The sequence below is a fragment of the Jaculus jaculus genome, chromosome 18 (genome assembly GCF_020740685.1).
Source record: "Jaculus jaculus isolate mJacJac1 chromosome 18, mJacJac1.mat.Y.cur, whole genome shotgun sequence".
In the NCBI taxonomy this organism is placed as follows: domain Eukaryota; kingdom Metazoa; phylum Chordata; class Mammalia; order Rodentia; family Dipodidae; genus Jaculus; species Jaculus jaculus.
The window spans coordinates 15,113,637-15,135,893 of NC_059119.1; the positions used below are offsets into that span (position 1 = coordinate 15,113,637).

A 22,257-nucleotide genomic window follows, 5' to 3' on the forward strand; every position below is an offset into this window, starting at 1 on the left:
ATGTTGAGTCTTTCAGTGACTTTTTAGACTTTTTTTTTTTTTTTTACCATAGGCATTAACTTGAAAGTCTTAATTACCATCCTTGCTTTCCTACTGAGCAATAAAAAGATCCTAAAGCACTTTAAAATTCCATTCTGAAGATTTTGCTTGTCTTAATTTTTTTCACTCCACTAATAAATTAGAAATTATTTTTATCTAGTAGTCTGCCTCCCCCCCCCCCCCCCGTTTACCATTTCCTTTCGGGTACAGGAGAAATATACTTTCCTTCTGGTGCATTTGCTTTCTCTTGAAAGTCATTTTTCATTAGTGTCTTCAGTGGGGTCTTTGAACAGTATATATCCTATGATTTTTATTTTTTTGGTTTTGCGAGGTAGGGTCTCACGCGCCTAGGCTGACCTCAAATTCACTGTATAGTCTCAGGGTGACCTTGAACTCACTGTGATCCTCCAACCTCTGCCTCCCAAATGCTGGGATTAAAGGCATGCACCACCATGCCTGGCTATCCTGTGATTTTACTTATCCAGAAAAACCCTTATTTTGGGGACTGGAAAAATGACTCGGTGGGTATAAGCATGAGAACCTGAGGTCAGATTCCCAACACCCACTTACATGCCAGTGTTGTGGTGTGCCCCTGAAATCCCAGTGTTCAGGAGGTGGAGACAGGAGGATCCCTGGGGATTGCTAGATAGTAAGATTGGTGGAATCAGCGAGCTCTAGGTTCAATAGGAGACCCTGCCTCAAACAACAAGGCAGAGAGTGATTGAGGAACCTGACACTGACCTCTGACCTCCGCATGTACACACATGTACACATACACATGCACCCGCCTGCATGCATGTACATATGCAAAAAAAAGAAACTCTTATATTGCTTTAAAACATTTATTACATTTTTAATTTCTTCTTTTGCAAAGTAGGGTCTCACTCTAGCCTAGGCTGACCTGGAAGTCACTCGGTAGTCCCAGGCTGACCTTGAATTCACAGAGATCCTACTACCTCTGCTTCTTGAGTTCTGGGATTAAAGCATGTGCCACTATACCCAATATATATATATATATTTTTTTTTTTTTCCTTTTTGAGGCAAGCCCAACAGACAGGCCTTTTTTTTTTTTTTGAGAGAGAGAGTACGTGAGCAAGAGTGAGAGCAAGAGAATTGGTGTGTGCCAAGTCCTCTAGCTACTGTAATTGAACTTCAGATGTTGCACCCCCTTGTGTGTAGTGAAACCTGGCACATGTGTCACCTTGTGCATCTGGCTTATATAGGATCTGGGGTATTGAACATGGGTCCTTAGGCTTCACAGGCAAGCTCCTTAACTGCTAATCAGCTCTCAAGGCCCCAGCTAAATTTTAAATTAATTTTTTTTTAAATTCATGAGAGAGAGAGAATGAGCATGCCAGGGCCTCCAGCCACTGCATACAAACTCCAGACACATGCACCAACTGGTGCTTCTGGCTTACATGGGTCCTGGGGAATTGAATGTGAATGTGGGTCCTTTGACTTTGCAGGCAAGTGCCTTAACCACTAAGCCATCTCTCCAGCCTTAACTTTTGTTTTTCATGGTAGGGTTTCACTGTAGCCCAGGCTATCCTAGAATTCACTCTGTTCTTAGGGTGGCCTTAAACTCAGGGTGATCCTCCTACCTCTGCCTCCCAAGTGCTAGGATTAAAGGTGTGTACCACCATGGCCCTAATTTTTTAAAAAAATATTTAATTGATTTATTTATTTGAGAGAGAGGGAATGAGAAAGGAAAAGGCAGATAGAGAGAATGGGTGTGCCAGGGCCTCTAGCTACTGTAAACAAAATTCAGACACATGCACCATTTTGTGCATATGGTTTACGTAGTACTGGGGAATTAAACCTGGGTCCTTAGGCTTTGCAGGCAAGTACCTTAACTGCTAACTGTCTCATAAGCCCTATTTTTTTTTTTTTTCGAGGTAGGGGTGTCACTCTAGCTCAGGCTGACCTGGAATTCACTATGTAGTCTCAGGGTGGCCTTGAACTCACTGCAATCCTCCTACCTCTGCCTCCTGAGTGCTGGGATTAAAGGCGTGTGCCAACCACCCCTGGCTTTAATTTTCAACTTTTGATTGACAAGCTTTTTATTTTCATTTTTTTGAGGTCTTGACGTATTCCAGGCTGGCTTCACTTGATTTGTAGCCTGCCTCCCTTTTTCTACTGACTGAGTACTGGGATTGTAGATGTGCACCACCAGTACCAGCCTAGTCTAGGTGGTGCTGGGCATCAAACCCAGGGCTTTGTGCATGCTAGGTAACCTAGCTACATTTCTGACATCTTCCCTGCTTTTTTTTTTTTTTCCCTTAAAATGTATTTGTGCATGTGTATGCCAGGGTCCCTTGCTACTGTAAATAAAAGCTGATTGGTTTTGTGTGGGTGGCTGGGGATTAAAGCTGGGCTGACATACTTTTCAAGCAAGCACCTTTAACCACTTAGCTATTTTCCTGCCCCTGCCCTGTTTTGTTTTGTCTTTTGTTTCAAAAGACAATTTGGAGCTGGGTGTGATGGCACACACCTTTAATCCCAGCACAGAGGTAGGAGGAATGCCATGAGTTTGAGGCTACCCTGAGACTACATAGTGACATTCCAGGTCAGCCTGAACTAGAGTGGGACCCTACCTTGAAAAACCAAAAAAAAAAAAAAAAAAAAAAAAAGATAATTTGGGTACATGAATTTATACTGATAGTAATTTTTTTCCTTAGTATTTATGTTTTTTAACATTTTTTACTTTTAAAATGTTATTTTGTTTATTTATTTGAGGGTGAGGTAGAGAGAGAATGGGCATGCCAGGTCCTGGAGCCACTCACTGCAAATGAACTCCAGATGCATGTACCACTTTGTGTGTATGGCTTATGTTTGTCCTGGGGAATCCAACCAGGGTCCTTTTGCTTTGCAGGCAAATGCCTTAAATGCTAAGCCATCTTCTCCAGTCCTATTATTTATTTATTTATTTGTTTGTTTTTTGAGGTAGGGCTTCCCTCTAGTTCAGGCTGACCTGGAATTCACTATACAGTCTCAGGGTGGCCTCAAATTCATGGCTATCTTCCTATCTCTGCCTCCCAAATGCTGGGATTAAAGATGTGTGCCACCACGCCCAGCTTTTTTTTTTTATTTTGTTTGAGAGAGACAGGGGAAGTGGGGGGGGGGGGAGAGAGAATGGGCACACCAGGACCTTTAGCCACTGTAAACAAACTCCAGATGCATGTGCCACCTTGTGCATTTGGTTGACGTGGGTTTTGGGAAATTGAGCCTGGGTTCTTTGACTATGAAGGCAAGCATCTTAACAGCTGAGCCATCTCTCCAGCCCTATTTTTTATTTGAGGGAGAGAGAGATTATGTGCACCAGGGCCTTCAGCTGCTGCAATTGAACTCCAGATGCGTGTGCCCCCTTGTGTGCATGTGTGTGCTTGTGCCATTGTGCATCTGGGTTATATGGGACCTGGAGATTCGAACAGGAGTTCTTAGGCTTCACAGGCAAGGGCCTTAACTGCTAAGCCACCTTTTCCAGCCCCCAGTATTTTAAAGATATCACTCCATTATCTTCTGCCTTCATATTTTTCTTGGGGTTTTTCCTCTCCTTGGAATTTCTTTTAGGTTCTCTAATTTTTTATGACTTGATTTATTAGTTCAGGAAAAAAAGCTGTCATTGTTTATTTGGATTTTCTTTGTGGAACTTTAATTAGAATTATAAAATACTTTGGACTTTATTAATGCGTCTCTTAACAGTTTATATTTCTTACTTGTTACTTTCTTCAGTTTTCTATTTATTTATTTACTTGTTTATTTTATTTATGTATCTCTTGTGTGTATGTGTGCACACGAACACCAAGACCTCTTGCTGCTGCAAATGAGCACCACTTTTTGTGTATGGCTTATGTAGGTGGCTTGGGAATTGAACCCTGAGTCAGCAGATTTCACAAGCAAATGCTTTTAACATTGAGCCATCTTCCCAGCTTCCTCCCAGTTAACTAATTTTTTTTTTTTTCCCAAGGTAGGGTCTTGCTGTAGCTTAGGCTGACCTGAAATTCACTATGTAGTCTCGGGTAGCCTTGAACTCACAGTGATTCTCCTATCTCAGCCTTGTAAATGCTGAGATTAAAGGTGTGTGCCACCATGCCCAGCTGTAACTGGTTTGCTTTCTTATGTGCTGATATGCCACTTAAATCTGTCCAGTGAATTTTTAATTGAAAAGACTCTTTTTAACTTTTAGATTCCATTTGAATCTTCAAAATCTGCTTCATTTTTTATACTCTTGTTCCTTATTCATACTTAAAAAATGTTGTTCATCTTTCCTTTTGGTTTTGATAAAAGAGCATTGTAGTATAGAAATTTCTAGAACTTAATACTTGGGGATAGCAAGACACTTTAAAAATCTGGTAAAATGCCAGGATAACATTCTATGTGAGAATGTAGAAATCTTTGGCTCTTAAAATTCTTTTTAAATTGTGGCAAAATATACATATTTAAAAATTTTTATTTTATGTATTTATGAGAGAGAGAGAGAGAGACAGAGGCAGATAGAGAATTGTTGTGACAGGTCCCCTAGCCACCAGAAACAAACTCCAGATGTATGCCCCAACTTGGGCTTATGTGGGTCCTAGGGAACCAAACCTGGGCCCTTTGGCTTTGCAGGCAAGCACCTTAACCAGTAAGGCATCCCTCTAGTCCCTACATATTATTTAAAATTGAAAAAAAAAATTTTTTTTCTTGCCGGGTGTGGTGGCACACATCTTTTTTAATCCCAGCACTCGGCAGGCAGAGGTAGGTGGATTGCCATGAGATCGAGGCCATCCTGAGACTACATAGTGAATTCCAGGTCAGCCTGGGCTAGAGTGAGACCCTACCTCAAAACAAACAAACAAACAAACAAACAAACAAAAAACCCATATATACATGTTTTTCTTTTCAAGGAGAGGTGGGGGGAATGGACACATCAGGCCTCTTGCCATTGTAAATGAACTCCAGATGCATGTGCCCCACTTTGTGCCTTTGGCTTTATGTGGGTAATGGAGAATTGAACTCAGACTGGCAGGCTTTCTAAGCAATCACTTTTAACTCCTGAGCCATCTCCGCAGCCCCGTTTTATTACTGTTAGTGTATGGTTCTCCACCATTAAGTGTGTTCACAGTGTTGTGCAACCACAACATACCTCCAGCACCTTTTCATCCTCCCAGTTTAAATCACACTTCTCTCCTCTCAGCCCCTGGTACTGACCCCTGCTTTTTGTGTCCGTGAATGTGACTACTTTTAGTATTTTTGGAGTCATACAATATTTATCCTTTCTTTATTTTTGCAGTACTGGGGATAGGAACCAGGGCCTTATGCATGCCAGGCAAGCAATCTGCCAGCTGAGCTACATCTCCAGCTCCACAATATTTGCCCTTCAGTGACTGGCTTGTTTCACTAGCCTGATGTCTTCAAGGTTCGTGCAATTTGGGGGGGGGGGCACTGTCAAAATTTCATTGATTTTGAAGGCTGAAATATATTTTGTCATACGTATTTTCTCATATTTTGCTTACCTCTTCATCTGCTGATGAGTGTTGGGGTGGCAGCATCCACCCTTTGGCTGCTGGGAATAATGACGCTATTATTTCTTCATACTTACGATGCCTCCCAAGGCCTGGGCTCTGTCCCTGAGGAGTATAAGTGTATCAGTACTTGAGCTACGACTGTGAACCCAGATTCTGATGCTGGAGAGCTCACATGTAGTCAGAGCAGGGCCAAATCCCTCTTTGCAGAATATAATCTAAAGACAAGAAGAGAAGATGTGTTCGAAATAGGAAGTTTGCCAGAGAAAGTGGGAAAATCTGTAGCAAATGAATATAAAGGTACAAGGCTGTAAATATCGGGAGTGGGGAAGCTGTAGCAATGAGAATAGTAAGGTACATCATGCCTGCTTAGAATGGAACTTATGTGCCATGTAAATCAGCTAAAAAGAAAAGTTAGACGGCGTGGTGGCGCACACCTTTAATCTCGGTACTCGTGAGGCAGAGGTAGGAGTATCGCTGTGAGTTTGAGGCCACCCTGACATTTCATAGTGAAATCCAGGTCAGCCTGAGCTAGAAAAACAAACAAAAACAAACAAACAAACAAAAAAGGAAAGTTAAGTTTAATTGCTGATAAAGATGTAAAAATGTCAGCTTGTCCAGAATTGGAAAGATGGGCTGGAGAGATGGCTTAGTGGTTAAGGCATTTGCCTGCAAAGCCAAAGGACTCAGGTTCGATTCCCCAGGACCCACGTTAGCTGGATGCACAAGGGGGCACATGCGTCTGGAGTTCGTTTGCAGTGGCTGGAGGCCCTGGCGCACCCACTCTCTCTCTCACCCCCTTCCTCTGTCAAATAAATAAATGAATACATAAACAAAATATTTAAAAAAAAGAAAAGGTGAAAGCATTAGCGTGGCATTGGCTCCCTCTTACCATTGCATTGCACCCACCTTGTTTCCCTCCCTCATAGGAAACCAGTGAACACAGCAAACTCGCTGTTTCCGGAATGCTTTTAGAAATCGTTTAGACATATTCAGACAGATAATAGGTGTTCATTTTTTATACATCATGCTGTACTAGTTTTCTCTTAATCATATTTTGGAAAATTTCTTTTTTATTTTTTTGAATGCCCCTAAAGGCAAATTAACTTTTTTTTTTCCTCAATTTTTATTAACATTTTCCATGAGGAAAATTTCTTATTATGACATTCTTTATTTTGTTTGTTTGTTTTGAGGTAAGGTCTTGCTCTGGCCCAGGCTGACCCAGAATTTAATCTATAGTCCCAAGCTGGTCTCATACTCACAGTGATTCTACTACTTCTGTCTCCCAAGCAGTGGGATTAAAGGTGTGCACCATGCCCACTTTTATTACTTCATTCTTAGAACAGCTATAGAATACGGTAATCTCCCCTTATCCAGAGGAGAGACAGATTCCAAGACCTCCAGAGGATGTCTCAACCACAGATATTACTGAACCATATCTATGCTGGTTTGCCTACATAGTGCATATATATCTGTGATAAAGTATATACGTGAACTATGGCAAGAGGTTAACAATAACTAATAAATTGAATTATAAAAACAGAATATAATAAAAATTATGTGAATATGATTTCTCTTTTTTTACTCTGTCAAAATATTGTATTATATACTTGCTGTTCTTGTGACATAGGCAATTGATTTTTTTTTTGTTTTTTTTTTTGGAGAGAGGGTCTTGTTAGGTAGCTCAGGTTGGTCTTGAACTCCCTATGGAACCCAGGGTGTCTTAAGACTTGTGATCCTCCTGCTTCAGTCTCCTAAGTCTGGACTAAAGACTGTACTGTTGTGTCCACCTGTTTCTCGGGTAACTGAAACTTCAGAACATGAAACCTTGGATAAGGGACTGTTGTAGTCCCTTGATAATTGTAACGTAATTTTTCGACTCTAACGGAAGAACTCTAGGTAATTTTGGACCTTTTGCTGTGTTATGGCAAAGAATGACACAGATACGCCATTTTTGTGCATGTGCAAGTACATTTATGAGGCATTAGAAAAAGGCATACTGAGGACTGGCTATTAGACAGTGGAGATATTTTAAGTTGAGATAGAAAGTTTTGGTAAGGTAATTGTTGCAGTTACTTTTCGTTGCTGGGACAAACATCCAACCAGAAACGGCTTATAGGAGGAAAGGGTTTATTTGAGGCTTTCAGAATCCAGGGCGAATTCCATCGTGGTGGAAAAAGCTGGCTCACTCCCACAGCTCCATGGCAGAGAGACACCTCCAGCAGCCAGCAAATGTGAACAGCCGGAGTTCAGACTGGCTCTTTACACTTTAGGGCTGTGCTTAAGATCCGTCCCCAGTGACACCTCCTCCAACAGGCTGCTAGAGACTTACATTGCAACCGTAATCAATAATACTTCAGATTTGGGCTGGAGAAATGGCATAGTCATTAAGACACTTGCCTGTGAAGCCAAAGGACCCAGGTTCAATTCTCCAGGTCCCACATAAGCCAGATGCACATGGTGGCATATGCATCTGGAGTTCATTTGCAGTGGCTGGAGGCCCCGGTATGCCCATTTTCTCTCTCTCCCTCTCTCTGTCTGACTCTAATAAATAAAAAGAACTTTAAAAAAACACCTCAGGCTATAAGGGACATACATTCACATTCCGACCACCATAATAATCTTGGTAATAGCAATGAAGATTGGTTGGAGCACTGGGAAGACACTGAAGTCTCAGAGCCATCCACCCAAGCAAGAGCTTGGTAGGAAAATAAAAGAGCAAATTGTACAGATAGTCTAATTGCCTACTTTATCCTTAGGTTCATAGTCTTCTGCATTTCAAAAATCAGTCAGTCATGAATCAGATGTAGTGGTGCATGACTATAGTGAGCAGGCAGATGCAGGGGGATTGTCAGAATTTGAGGCCAGCTGGGCTATATTATAAGTTCTACGCCAGCTTGGGCAACAGAGTGAGACCATGTCTCAAAAAACCAAGGAGTGGTGGTACACTTTTTTAATCCCAGTACTCGGGCGGCAGGGCTAGGATGATCAATATGAGTTTGAGGCCACCCTGAGACTACATAGTGAATTCTAGGTCAGCCTGGGCCAGAGTGAGACCCTACCTCTAAAAACAAAAACCAAACACACAAAAAATCAAAGGAAAGTTTTTTTTTTTTTTTTTCCTTATCCATCATTCATACTTTCCTCCTAAGTGTTAATGTTCCACTTTTGAAAGGAGGACAGTAAGTCCATTGTTTAGCCCCATCTTTTTTTTTTTAAATTATTATTTGAGAGCGACAGACAGAGAGAGAAAGACAGATAGAGGAGAGAGAGAGAATGGGCGCGCCAGGGCTTCCAGCCTCTGCAAACGAACTCTAGACGCGTGCGCCCCCTTGTGCATCTGGCTAACGTGGGACTTGGGGAACTGAGCCTTGAAACGGGGTCCTTAGGCTTCACAGGCAAGCGCTTAACTGCTAAGCCATCTCTCCAGCCCTAGCCCCATCTTTTTGTTATTGTTTATAGTATTCCCACTGCCGGGAGTCACCCTTCCTCTCTTGTTAGAAAGGGCCAGTAAACATACGTCTCTCGGTGAAGTCCTTCTCAAACTGCTCCACTGAAATGAGTCTCCCTTTGCTATGTTCCTACAAGACATGGCTGTGGTTCTTACCAAGCCATCTTAGAAGTTAGACCTGCTCCTCATGTCTTTTTTTTCACCCTTCCTTCTTCTGACCCCTCCTGGCTTCCACAGTTCAGTTCTAGAAAGCTTCTAGTACTCTTGAGTGGGATACTTGCACCGTACTTAGATACTTGAATGTTGAGTTGGTTGCATTTGTAGCACTACAAGCTTTTCTTCCCTTTATCAGAGCAAGAAGAGATAGATGAATTCTGAGTCATAGTCAGCAGAGAGATTTTATAATTCCAAGGGTAAGGGTGTATAAATATTCTCTCCTAATTTGAAAAGTCCCTTGAGTAAAAGTAGCTATGAATAAATAAACATCATCACTGAAATTGCCATATCTGTTGTATCTCTAAAACCGAAACTTCGTTACATTTTATTTGACATGTATCAGAAGACTCTGAATTGAAAGTTCCAGTTTAGGTTGTCTCACATCACAGCTTCATAAAAAGGCAGAGTCTGGAGTTGGGCATGGTGACGCATGCTTTTGATCCCAGCACTCGGGAGGCAGAGGTAGGAGGATCACCATGAGTTTGAGGCCACCCTGAGACTCCATAGTGAATTCCAGGTCAGCCTGGGCCAGAGTGAGACCTTACTTTGTGTGTGTGTGGTGGGGGGGGGGGGGAAGAAAGGCAGAGTCCAGGCCAGATGTAGTGGTTCACATCTTTAATCCCAGTCTTCCAGGTCAATTTGGGCTAGAGTGAGTCCCTATCTTGAGAACATAAAATAAGGCAGATTCCTCAGTCTATTGCAGTCATTTTCTGACGGCACCCCAAGTGATAATGCAGAAATTTCTTCCCCATATTTTCCCCTTTCTGGTAGAGGACCTTTTAAGTATATGCTTAGCAGATAAATAAGACTTTCCTCCTCTACCTCCCCCCAGTAATGCCCTGTATATCTTTCTGTTAACTGTCTTTTTTTCTCCTTTTTCTTACTCAAAGCTACCAGTCTAGATCAAAAGTATATTATAGAAATGTATGAAAATGTCAAAAATGAAAAACATAAATTATAATTAAAGCTACCAGTCTCTACCGGGCTAATTACCTTCTAATCTCTCCATCCCATCAGTTATCCTCAGGCAAATCTTCTCTATGCCAACACCCTTTTTTACAGGCATCTGCCAAGCTTCCTTTACATTGTCTTCTGGGTCTAGAAAATTTTTTATTGTAGCTCTTAAGGACTCTTTAAGAGCTTTCTTTCTTTCCTTCTCTCTCTCTCTCTCTCTTTCTTTCTTTTTCTTTTTCTTTTGGTTTTTTGAGGTAGGGTCTCATACTAGCTCAAGCTGACCTGGAATTCACTATGTAGTCTCAGGGTGGCCTTGAACTCTCTGTGATCCTCCTACCTCTGCCTCCTGAGTGCTGGGATTAAAGGCATGCGTCACCATGCCTGGCCCTTAAGGACTCTTTCTAATGACCTTTTTGATCCCATTTGTCTATGGAGAACAGGATTTAGCAAACTGTCACTTCTATACAATTTTCTTTCTTTCTTTCTTCTTCTTCTTCTTTTTTTTCTTTTTTTTTTCTTTTTTGGTTTTTCAAGGTAGGGACTCACTCTAGCTCAGGCTGACCTGAAATTCACTACGTAGACTCAGGGTGGTGTCCTTGAACTCACAGCAATCCTCCTACCTCTGCTTCCCAAATGCTGGGAGTAAAGGTGTGCGCCACCATGCCTGGCTTAATACTTAAATCACAAAATTCAGGGACTGGAGAGATGGCTTAGTGGTTAAGGCACTTGCCAGCAAAGCCCAAGGATCCAGGTTCTGTTCCCTAGTGTCCATTTAAAGCCAGATGCACAAAGTGGTGTATGCATCTGGAGTCATTTACAAGGGATAGATGCCTTGGTGCACACATATTTTCTCTCTCTGCTTACAAAATAAAATATTTAAAAGCAAAAGCAAAGAACCCCACAAAATTTGCTAATGAACTGTCATCACGGTGTAATTCTCTGAGTTCTGCCTAATTGTGTCTTCTTTTTGTCCCAGCTGGGAATAAGTCATCTGAGATGGTAGGGCCGGAACTACCTATTGGGCTTAGTTGTCTGTGACAAATGTTCAGCATTGAGACTGTACTATATTGACGATTCTTTGTGTTGTAAGCAAATGTAACAAAAAGAAAACAAAAAGAAAGAAAATTAATATTCCACCTAAAGTCTTTTTCTTAGCTAGATTTTTTTTTTTTCCCCAAGGTAGGGTCTCACTCTAGCTTAGGCTGACCTGAAATTTACTCTGTAGTCTCAGGGTGACCTCGAACTCCTGGCAATCCTCCTACCTCTGCCTCCCAAGTGCTGGGATTAAAGGCATGCACCACCATACCTGGTCTAGCTTAAGTTTTAAACTAATGCTGTATCTCTGTATTGATGTCACATGAAGAACGACGACAAAATACAGTCTGCAAAAGGCACAAACACAGCATTTCTGGGAGTGGATTGCTGCTTTTTTCTGACAGTACATCTTGGCCAGTTTGGTCTTGGAGGTGAAGCGGCTGTTCTGTTTCACATTTCAGTTTAGAACTGAGTCTGTATTCAGCCTATATGTGGTTACATTAAATTGTGTTTGCAGTTATCAAAAAGAAAAATGAAAACACCTAGAAGAAAAGTTTAAATGTGCAACCTTGAAAGTTGATTTAGTGTAGCTATCATAGGTCTCTTTTCTATGAACATTTTAATTGGCAGCCTTGTCATTTGACATATGAGTATTACAAAACAATTTCCAGCCTATGAGAAATTGTATGTAGCTTGAGTGTTGTTTCTTTGCTCCAAAAAATAATGAAATATTGCTTTCAGCCATAATATAATTGGTCAGTGTTTATTATGGCCTGGAGCCAAATTCAATTATTACATTGTAAAAGAGACTGAATAATCTTCAGTTAGCAAGCAAAATGGCTTTCAACATTAATTAAGGCATTTAAAGACTTGCCATTGGGTTACTCTTTCAAATTTTGATAATCACCCATAATTTAAAAGAAATAAAGAGGAGGCCAGGCATGGTGGTACAAGCTTTGAATCCCAGCACTTGGGAGGCTGAGAAGTAGGAGGATCACCGTGAGTTCAAGTCCATCCTGGGATAGAGTAAGTTCTAGGTCAGCCGAGGCTAGAATGAAAACTTACCTCAAAAAAACAAAACAAAACAACAGCAACAAAAACAAAAAAGAAGCTTACATTATTTGTTAATTCTGGTAAAATTTTAAAAGCTGTTCGAGTTCAGGTTAACTCAGTTGAACTTTCCTAGGTGTTAATTAGGCTCTAGGTCGCCTCACCTTACAGATCTTGACTGTGGAAACCTTTCAGCTTGTGGGAAGGAAGACCAGGACAGTTGTACATCAGTTAGGCAGATTGCATCCTGTTCCTACATTTTATTTGCCCAATGTGACTTGAAGTTTTCCTGTCCTTGTCATCTGACATCTGATAGTTTTTATAGGTTCTTACAAAATAACAACAGGAAACATGAGGCATCAGTGAACCCCACTCCTAGGGAGCAGCTTCATTGCTGCCAGAGTTTCTTCCAGTTTAGGACGAGAGAGAGAGAGAGAGAGAGAGAGAGAGAGAGAGAGAGAGAGAGAGAGAGAGAATGAATGGGCACACCAGGGCCTCCAGCCACTGCAAACGAACTCCTGACGCATGTGCCCCCTTGTGCATCTGGCTAATGTGAGTCCTGGAGAATTGAACCTGGATCCTTTGGCTTTGCAGGCAAACCCTTAACCGCTAAGCCATCCCTCCAGCCCCTGAGAATTATATTTTAAGGAAAAAACTTAAATCACAAATGAGCTCTGCCATGGAGAAGAGCTTTAAGACAAAGGGACCAGTGCCAGTAGGGGCTCTAGGTGCATTGGACCTTTTGACATTGCAGCAGGACGTGGTTATTTCTAAAGTTCATGACTGAGAGCTGCACAGTCACATTACAAAAAATAAAATAAAATAAAATCACACCCCTGAAAACTTCATAATGTTTAAGTAAGGCTACTCTTGGGTTTAGCCACGTGCATAGTTCTTCCTGGCTACATGTGACCTGTGGCCTAAAGCTTGGGCATGCCTTGAGATGATGCATCTGATACCCACCAGACCCTATTCCAAGTGATTTACATAGGCATTTAACCCTGGGAGAGTGTACTTTTCCCTCTTTACTGGTGAGAGACTGAGGTTTAAGGATAGCAAGTCCCTCATTCCAGAGCCCGGATTCTCCTTTCCCTACTTCATGTTACTCTCTATTCGCAGTAGGACCTATTTTTTCTCACATGAAAATAGGTGTGTTTCAAAAATTCACTTAAGATTAGTTATTTGGGCTTACTTCCATAGAGACAAATGTTAAGTGGTGGTTACAAAATTAAAAATTGGAACATTTGTGACTAAAACTGGTAAGATAAAAAAAAATGTGTGTGGTTCTGGCTAGTAAAGTAGAAGAACAAATCATAGATTTTAAAATCTGTGGGGTAATACTTTGAAAAAAAGCAAGCTTGCTTTGAGGACATTGAGGAACAAGAAGGGAGACTTGATTTTTTGGTAGGCTTTTGGGAAATTTTCAGGCACTAGACATTAAATAGCAACTTTACATACATTATTTTCTTTATAATCTTACATGATACAGGACAGATGGTAATACTGACTTAATTTTCCTCACCAATATTTAGCTTCCCTTTTTATAATGTTTTTATCAACTTTAAAAAAATACTTATTTGAGAAAGAGAGAGAGAATGAGAATGAGTGCTCCAGGGCCTCTAGCCACTATAAGCAAACTCCAGACACATGTGCCACTTTGTGTATCTGGCTTTACATGTGTCCAGGGGAATCGAACCTGGGTCCTTAGACTTTGCAGGCAAGCACCTTAGCTGCTAAGCCATCACTCCAGCCCCTTATCAGTTTGTTTAAATGGTACCTATGAACTCAGCTGGCCATCTTAATACAGTTAGAGAATGTTGAGAGTTTTAGGTATATTGAAGAAGGAATGGAAATAAAAGAATGAAGGTTTTCTTGAGTTAACTGTGCAGAAATTAGGAGGAATGGGAGAATTAAAGAGTATGTGTGGGCAGATGTGAAGCTGGCAGAATTAAACATTAATGTGATGATTTTCTGCTTGCCTTTATATTTGTACTTATTTCAGTGGGAGTTACTTAACGAGCACTTACTATGTCACTGGGTGTCGTGGGTGTAAGGGGAAATTTTTTTTCAATATTCTACTTGAAATATTTACTAAATATTGGGCATCTGAACTCATCCTTTAAAAAATTTAATATTTAATTTATATTTAATTCAATTTATTATTCATTTACTTAAGAGAGAGAGAGAGAGAGAGACAGAGAGAGAATGGGTGCACCAGAACCTTTAGAAATTCCAGATGCATGTGCCACCTTGTGTATCTGGGTTCTTTGGCTTGGCAGGCAAGCACCTTAACTACTCAGCCATGTCTCCAGTCCCAAACTCATCCTTATCTTGAACAGCAAGCACTTTACTGGTTTAGCCCTCTCCCTAGTCCCCTAAATAATTTTTAAAAATGATAAGTTGTACTATATTTTACTGTGTGTGCACGTACATATTTGTGTGTGTGTGTGTGTGTGTGTGAAGGATTATCTGTGCTGCAGTGCACTGTGTGGAGGTCAGAGGATAGCTTTCAGGTTGGTCAGGTTGGTCTTTGTCTGCCCACCTCATTTGAGGCAGGCTCTTCTGTTTTGAGCTCACCACGAGCTTGTGAGAAATCCCCCTGTCTCTGTTTCCCTTCTGGCTGTCTGTGTCAGTCAGCTTCAGCATTCTGAGCTTACAGAAGCTTGTCAGGGTTTCCAGCTTTTTGTGTGGAATCTGGGCATTGAATTTCTGTGTTCTAGCTGAGTGGCTTGGTCCTCTTGAGTCATCTCTCCAGGTCCCTTGAGAAGAGAGAAGAAAATACCAGTTAGAGCATGTGATCCTGGGCCAGGCACGGTGGCGCACGCCTTTATTCACAGCACTTGGGAGGCAGAGGTAGGAGGATCTCAGTGAGTTCGAGGCCACCCTGAGACTACATAGTGAATTCCAGGGCTAGAGCGAGACCCTACCTCGGAAAAATAATAATAATAATAACTTCTGAGCTGGGTGTGGTGGCACAAGCCTTGAATCTCAGCACTTGGGAGGCAGAGGTAGCAGGAGTGCAGTGAGTTCATGGCCACCCTGAGACTTGAGACTACATAGTGAATTCCAGGTCAACCTGGGCTAGAGTGAAACCCTACCTCAAAAAACCAAGAGAAGAGTCTCTTTTTTTTTCCTTCTTCCCTTACCCATCTTCCCTTTACTTTCTCTCTTTTCTCTCCCTCTTTCTTTTTCCCTTCCCTCCTGTCCCCTCCTGTCTCATTCTCACTCTCTTCTCCCCCCTTCTCTTTCATTTCTTTCTCTTCTTCCCTTTCTATCCCCTCTTCTTTTCTTTTTGGTGGTACTAGGGATTGAACTTGGCCCTTGTGCATATGAGACAAGCACTGTATTATTTAGTACATCCCCGCCTCTGAGCCTTGTTTCTAAAATGAAGAATTAGCAATAAACTGCTGCGTTCTTTTCCACTTTATAATTCTAAATTTGTGAACTAGAAGGAACATATCTTTTGTTTCTTTGAGGGAGGTAGAGAAAGTGGGTGCTAAGGGGATGTTTCCTGGGCTGATGGCTGGTTTTCCTGGTCATTTACTCCAGATGACACTATGTAAAGTCTGTGGAAGCATTTTGAGCTGAGGGAGAGGATGAAGCATTTGCACACTGGAAGCCTGCTTGCCGTGTCTTCTTAAGTGATCTGGTGAGCCAGGCTGGCTGCTGACATTTACCCAGCCTTAATTGATTCATTCACTCAGGCTCAGAGTTGGCTTAGAATCAACAGCTGCTGCCAAGGCAGTTTAACTTTAGCGCTGGGGAAGCTGTGTGGTGTTGGACGAGCTTGTCTGACATCACAACTTGCCACTAACATGGTTCTTCTGCTTTTAACCCACAGGATCGTGTTCTCATTGGTGCATGTCTATATTAATTTATTGAAATTGCTCAAAAGTGTCAACTTTAGGCAATAGTGGTTTCTCATATACATTGTTACTTATCAAGGATATTGTTGATATATTATTATTATTTTGTGCCCCATGCTGGTCTCCAATTCATTTATGTAGCCAGAGTGGCCCTTAATTCACTTTGTCATCTAGGCTGGCCTCAAACTCGCAATCTTCTTGACAGCTGGGTTTATAGGCATTTACCGTTATGCTTGACTCACAGTTTGGAATTTTCTGTATTTTCTGATTATGAAGGCAATTGGTACTGATTTTTAAAATATTTTATTTATTTATTAATTTTCAAATTTTCAAGGTAGGGTCTCACTCTAGCCCAGGCTATCCTGGAATTCACTATGTAATCTCAGGCTGGCCTTGAACTCACAGCAATCCTTCTACCTGTGTCTCCCGAGTGTGTTTTATTTATTAATTTGAGAGAGAAAGTGACAGATAGATAGAGAGTGAGTGAGAGAGAAAATGGCCATGCCAGGACCACCAGACACTGCAAGCAAACCAACTCCAGACGTATGTGCATCTGGCTTACGTGGGCTATGGTGAATAGAACTTGGGTCCTTTGGCTTTGCAGGCAAGTGCCTTAACCACTAAGTCATCTCTCCAACCCAATTTTTTTTTTTTCCTTTTGGTTTTTTGAGGTAAGGTTTCACTGCAGCTCAGGCTGGCCTGGAATTCACTATGCAGTCTCAGGATTGCCTTGAACTCATGGTGATCCTCCGACCTCTGCCTCCCAAGTGCTGGGATTAAAGGTGTACGCCACCATGCCTGGAATCCAGCCCAATTAAAAAAATATTTTATTTACTTATTTGATAGTGAAAGGGTATTGATTTTTAAAAAAAATCTGGGGACTGGAGAGATGGCTTATCGGTTAACGTGCTTGCCTATGAAACCTAAGGACCTAGGTTTGATTCCTCAGAACCCATATAAGCCAGATGCACATGGTGGCACATGCATCTGGAGTTGGTTTGCAGTGGCTAAAACCCTGATGTGCCCATTATGTCGCTTCACTCGCTCTCTCTTAAATAAATAAATAAGCAAATAAATGAATATATATCTGGGAAGGGGGCTGGAGGGGTGGCTCAGTGGTTAAATAAAGCTGTTTACTTGCGAAGTTTGTCATCCCTGTCTGTCTATCCTTCTGCTTACTTGAGTATATGCCTGTGGGTGGGTAGGCCAGTCTCTTTTGCCTCTGCAAATGAATGCTAGATGCTTGTGTTACTACTTTTGTATCAGGCTTATATGGGTGGTTTAGGAATTGAACCCAAATTTGCAGGCTTTGCCTTTAATTGTGGAGCCATCTTCCCAGCCTCATCACCTTTTTGTTCTTCTTGTTTTGAGACAGGTCAGTCTCCAACCCATGGCAATCCTCCTGTCTCAGTGTTCTGATTACTGGGATTATCGGTGTGGGGTTGAAGGGATCAAACTCAGGACCTTTCACATTCTGGGCCGGTAGTCTACCACTGAGCTATATCCCCAGTCTCCCAACTGATTTTTTAAATCGGTGGGTGCTGGGTCCTGACTTTATTTGTGACTCCTAGAACCACCTGGCACTTTCAGAAGTGACACCACACTTTGAGGAACCATCAATTCAGTTGCTTATTAGACATCTCCATCTAAATATCCCAGTGCTAATTCCTTTCTATTAGTGACCCGCTCTTGAGCCAGGAACAAGAAAGTCACATGGAGGGAGTGTCACGTAGATGCCTCTTGTCCTGAGCTGCTATCTTAGGTGGTGTGAGTTCATCTTTTGTTTATCTTTCACTGAGATTCTAAGCTCTATGAAGTCAGGGGCCATGTGTATTTTCTTTTTTTAATGAGTGTGTTTTAATTTAATTAAATTTATTTGAGAGAGAAACAGAATGGGCGCTCCAGCCATTGCAAACGAACTCCAGGCACATGTGCCACCTTGTGCATCTGGCTTCCTGGGGAATCAAACCAGGGTCCTTGCAGGCAAGTGCCTTAACCGCTAAGCCATCTCTGCAGCCTCCCATGTGTTTTCTTTTTTTTTTTTTTTTATAAATTTTTTATTTATTTATTTGAGAGCGACAGACACAGAGAGAAAGACAGATAGAGGGAGAGAGAGAATGGGCGCGCCAGGGCTTCCAGCCTCTGCAAATGAACTCCAGACGTGTGCGCCCCCTTGTGCATCTGGCTAACGTGGGACCTGGGGAACCGAGCCTCGAACCGGGGTCCTTAGGCTTCACAGACAAGCGCTTAACCGCTAAGCCATCTCTCCAGCCCACCATGTGTGTTTTCTTAATCATGGTCTATAATGCTAGATATATTATATATTATATATATATTATTGCTGGTGAGTAAATAGATTCCCAGAAGAATTTGTCTTTTAGTTTTTATTCCATTCTATTCCGTTATTGCTGCTGAATTTTTCTGTTTGTAAAGTAAACCTAAACATGTACCTTGTTCAAACTTATTAATTTTGATTTCTTAGAGGATAAGATTTAAGCCCATTGTATTGTATAGAAGGCTTTTCACGGTCTAAACCTCCCATTTTTAATTTTTTATTTTTAGTTTTTTCAGGTAGGGTCTTGCTGTAGCCCATGCTGACCTGGAATTCACTGTGTAGTCTCAGGCTGGCCTTGAACTCACAGCAATCCTCCCGCCTCTGGCTTCCAAGTGCTGGGATTAAAGGTGTGCGTCACCGCACCTGGCTGTGGCCCCTTTTTGCTTCTCCAACTTCCTGTCTTTTCTCTAACTCTCCTTCACCCAGTACCTGCCATGTGAATCTGTGTCCTCTAAACTAGCTGGAGAATTTTTACCTGGCTTCCTAGAAGTTCTTTTCCTCTGTACCTCTTGATAAACAGTTAAGACCTACGTGTAACTCTATTGGAGCCTGGCCTGCAGTTGTTTAAGCATTTGTCCTCTCTGTAAATGGGAAGGGCGTCTCACTTACCTTTCATCCCTATCACAGCGCCTACCACAGAGGAAGTGCTTAGTAAGTGCTTGACTCAATGAACGAGTTGGGTATCAATGTGGATTACAGAGTCATTCGTTTTTCTGGATATGGACTTTAACGAGCCAACTGCCTGGCCAGCTGAGAGTGATATACAAAAGATTATTAGTGAAGGGGTGAAAGGATCACAAATCTTATCTCCATGAGAGGAAAACAATGCTATTGGTAGGGTCACATACTTTAACCTTGGCATTGACATGTATACCACAATGACTGTTCCATATGATAGATTGTCAGCCTGACTCTTCCTAAATGACTGATTTGAGCTAAAGTACTGACAGTGCACATTACCATGTCTAGTTATAAGGGGGTGGTCACATCTGATTGGCCTTGTAGACTGTGGCAATGTAAAGGCTTGTATTTTCTTCACGTGTATCCTTTTGTGTAAAGACATTGAGAGCTTATTGTATACATGTATTAAAAGCATCTCCGTGTATTTTTGAGATAGGGTCTCGCTATATAGCATAGGCTGGCTTGTAACTCCCAGTCCTCATTGTGAATTATGGGGATTATGAGAGTGTGCCATCGTGTCCTGTACCCTGCCACCCTATAGTTACCACTTACACGGTACAGATCAGTGACACAAGAGCTCCCAGATGTTTTGTCCTACCAGTTTCTAAGGAAACATCTATGTTAACATATATATATATATACACACACACACATATATATATATGTATATATTTTATTTTTTCTGGAAAGAAACTAAGTCTCTCCACATTTCTGAACCAAATTGAGTCGATTGTGATGCAAAGAATAATAACAGCAGCAAGAGATAAAAGCCTTCCTACATAGATTTTTGAGTTGAAGTCACATATTGAACAAAAGATATTTAAATTAACAACTGAACAAAGTAAGAACTCTCCAAAAGAAGCAGGGCTTCCTGCCATATGTGAAACTGCCTGCAAGGGCTGCTTTCTTACTCACTGCCAGTATTTCTGTTTACATGTCCAGGGATGCTTTCTTTTTCTTCTTTTGTTCCCACTACCTCGTGGACACATAGTTGGCACATAGTGACTGTTTACTGGGTTGAATGGAATCAGGAGCTAAGGGCTGTTTTCTGAAGTACATTAAAGAGAAGTAATCATAGCAGTGAATAGAAACAAGAAATGTGAATACTTTGAAGCAATGGAATAAAATTTGGAAGAAACAACATGTATTTACTATAAACCTAGATTATTTTGAAAGTATTATTATTGTTATTTAAAATATTTTTATTGATTCATTTCAGTGACAAGAGAGAAAGAGGGAGAGAGAGAAAGAGAAGGAAAGGGAAAGAGTGAGAAAGAGAGAAAGAGAGAATGGGTGTGCCAGGGCCTCCAGCCACTGCAAACGAACTCCAGATGCCTGCTCCACTTTGTGCATCTGGCTTTAGAGTTCTTTGGCTTTGCAGGCAAGCACCTTAACTGCTAAGCCATCTTTCCAGTCCTGAAAGGATTATTATTATTTACAAAATCTCTCTTAAATAAATAAGCAAATTTAAATAAAAATATTTTTAAAAAGAGTTTGAGGTCGTAAACAAAGACGTAAGGTAGAAAAATATGTTTCCTTTATTATAGGAATTATGAAAGAGAACTGGGCCAACTTACAACAAATAAAGAAGGGTACTCTGCGTGGTAGAAGCAGCATATCAGTAATTAAATCACTTCTTTCAGCTCACATTTACTAGCTAATTTAGAACAAAGAGCCGTGTGTGAATGTTCGGTTTAGCATATGTCTTTCGGTTCTGGTGTGTCTTTAGAAACCAGCTTCTTTTTTTTTTTTTTTTTTGAGAGCGACAGACACAGAGAGAAAGACAGATAGAGGGAGAGAGAGAGAAAGGGCGTGCCAGGGCTTCCAGCCTCTGCAAACAAACTCCAGACACGTGCGCCCCCTTGTGCATCTGGCTAACGTGGGACCTGGGGAACCGAGCCTCGAACCGGGGTCCTTAGGCTTCACAGGCAAGCGCTTAACCTCTAAGCCATCTCTCCAGCCCGAAGCCAGCTTCTTTGGAAGGTCTTGACTTGATACTTAAGTGACCGGACACTGAACTGGCAAGATCTAGAGTAGAGGATGGACAGCCCTTCAGTAAATGGGCAGGTCAGGGCAACACAATCCCCTCTGCCTTCAGTTACCATACAGAGCTCTTCTCCGACCCACTGAGCTTTCCTTTCTAGACCATCTCCTTAGCTGAAGCCACTCCAGCCTGGTTTTGTGGTCCCCTAAACTATGTGCCCCACATATCTGACTGAGCCGCTGCCTGTGATCTTCTTCCTGGTTGAATTGTCCCATTCTTTTTTCTACCTGCAGCTTCTGTTGTTGTAGGCCTAAAAGAGACTATGTAACAGTCATGAAGCATGGTTAACTGAGTAACTTTGAAGGATAAGTTGCAGGAGGAGGGGTCTGTAGACAAGACTAGTTTTGGAGACAGTGAAGTTCCAATGGGTCTGCGCTGCCTCATGTGGTAACTACACAGGGCAGTCAAAGGAGGCTGGAGCAATGGCTTAGTGATCCCCCTCTGCCTCTGCCTCCTGAATTTTGTCATAGACCACATACCATCATGCCTGGTTTATGATGCAGTGCTGGGAATCAAACCCAGGGCTTTGTGCATGTTAGGCAAGCATTCTGCCAATTGAGCCACATTTCCCCTGCCCTGATTTACTTATTTGTGTATTCTTTGTCTAGCCCTGCTAGAATATAAGTTCCAGAATGTTGGAAAACTTGTTTTTTTTGCTTTGTCTTCAGTGTTTAATAAATGCTCAATAAGACTAAATGACTGGTTACTTTGTTTTAATTTTTAATTTTAGAGAGAGACAGAGAAAATGAGAGAAAGAATTGATGTGTCAGGGCCACAGCCACTGTCGTGGAACTCCAGATGCTTGCTCCACCTAGTGGGCATGTGCAGCCTTTCACTTGCCTCACCTTTGTGTGTTTGACTTACTTGGGATCTGGAGAGATCTCAAGTAAGTCATCTCTCCAACTTTCTTTTTTAAAGAATATTTCATTTATTTATTTGCAAGGAGGGGGAAAAGGAGGACAGGAGAGAAAAAGAGAATATGAATATGCCAGGTCCTCTTTACACTGCAAACAAACTCCAGCTGCATGTGTCACTTTGTGCATCTGGCTTTACATGGGTACTAGGTAATTGAACCCTGGAAG

General features: G+C 41.6%; 1 protein-coding gene across 2 annotated transcripts in view; it reads left to right on the forward strand.

Moving 5' to 3' along the window:
- Positions 1-22,257, forward strand: part of Vcl (vinculin) — a 114,199-nt gene that overhangs the window by 17,460 nt on the left and 74,482 nt on the right. Inside the window, exon 1 of one of the 2 annotated variants that reach the window (XM_045137838.1) lies at positions 5,389-5,437. The exons of the other annotated variant lie outside the window; for it this stretch is intronic. The gene's annotated coding sequence lies outside the window, so the exon portion shown is untranslated. Of the gene's footprint in view, positions 1-5,388; positions 5,438-22,257 lie in introns of those variants that run through there. 2 annotated transcript variants of the gene reach the window in all.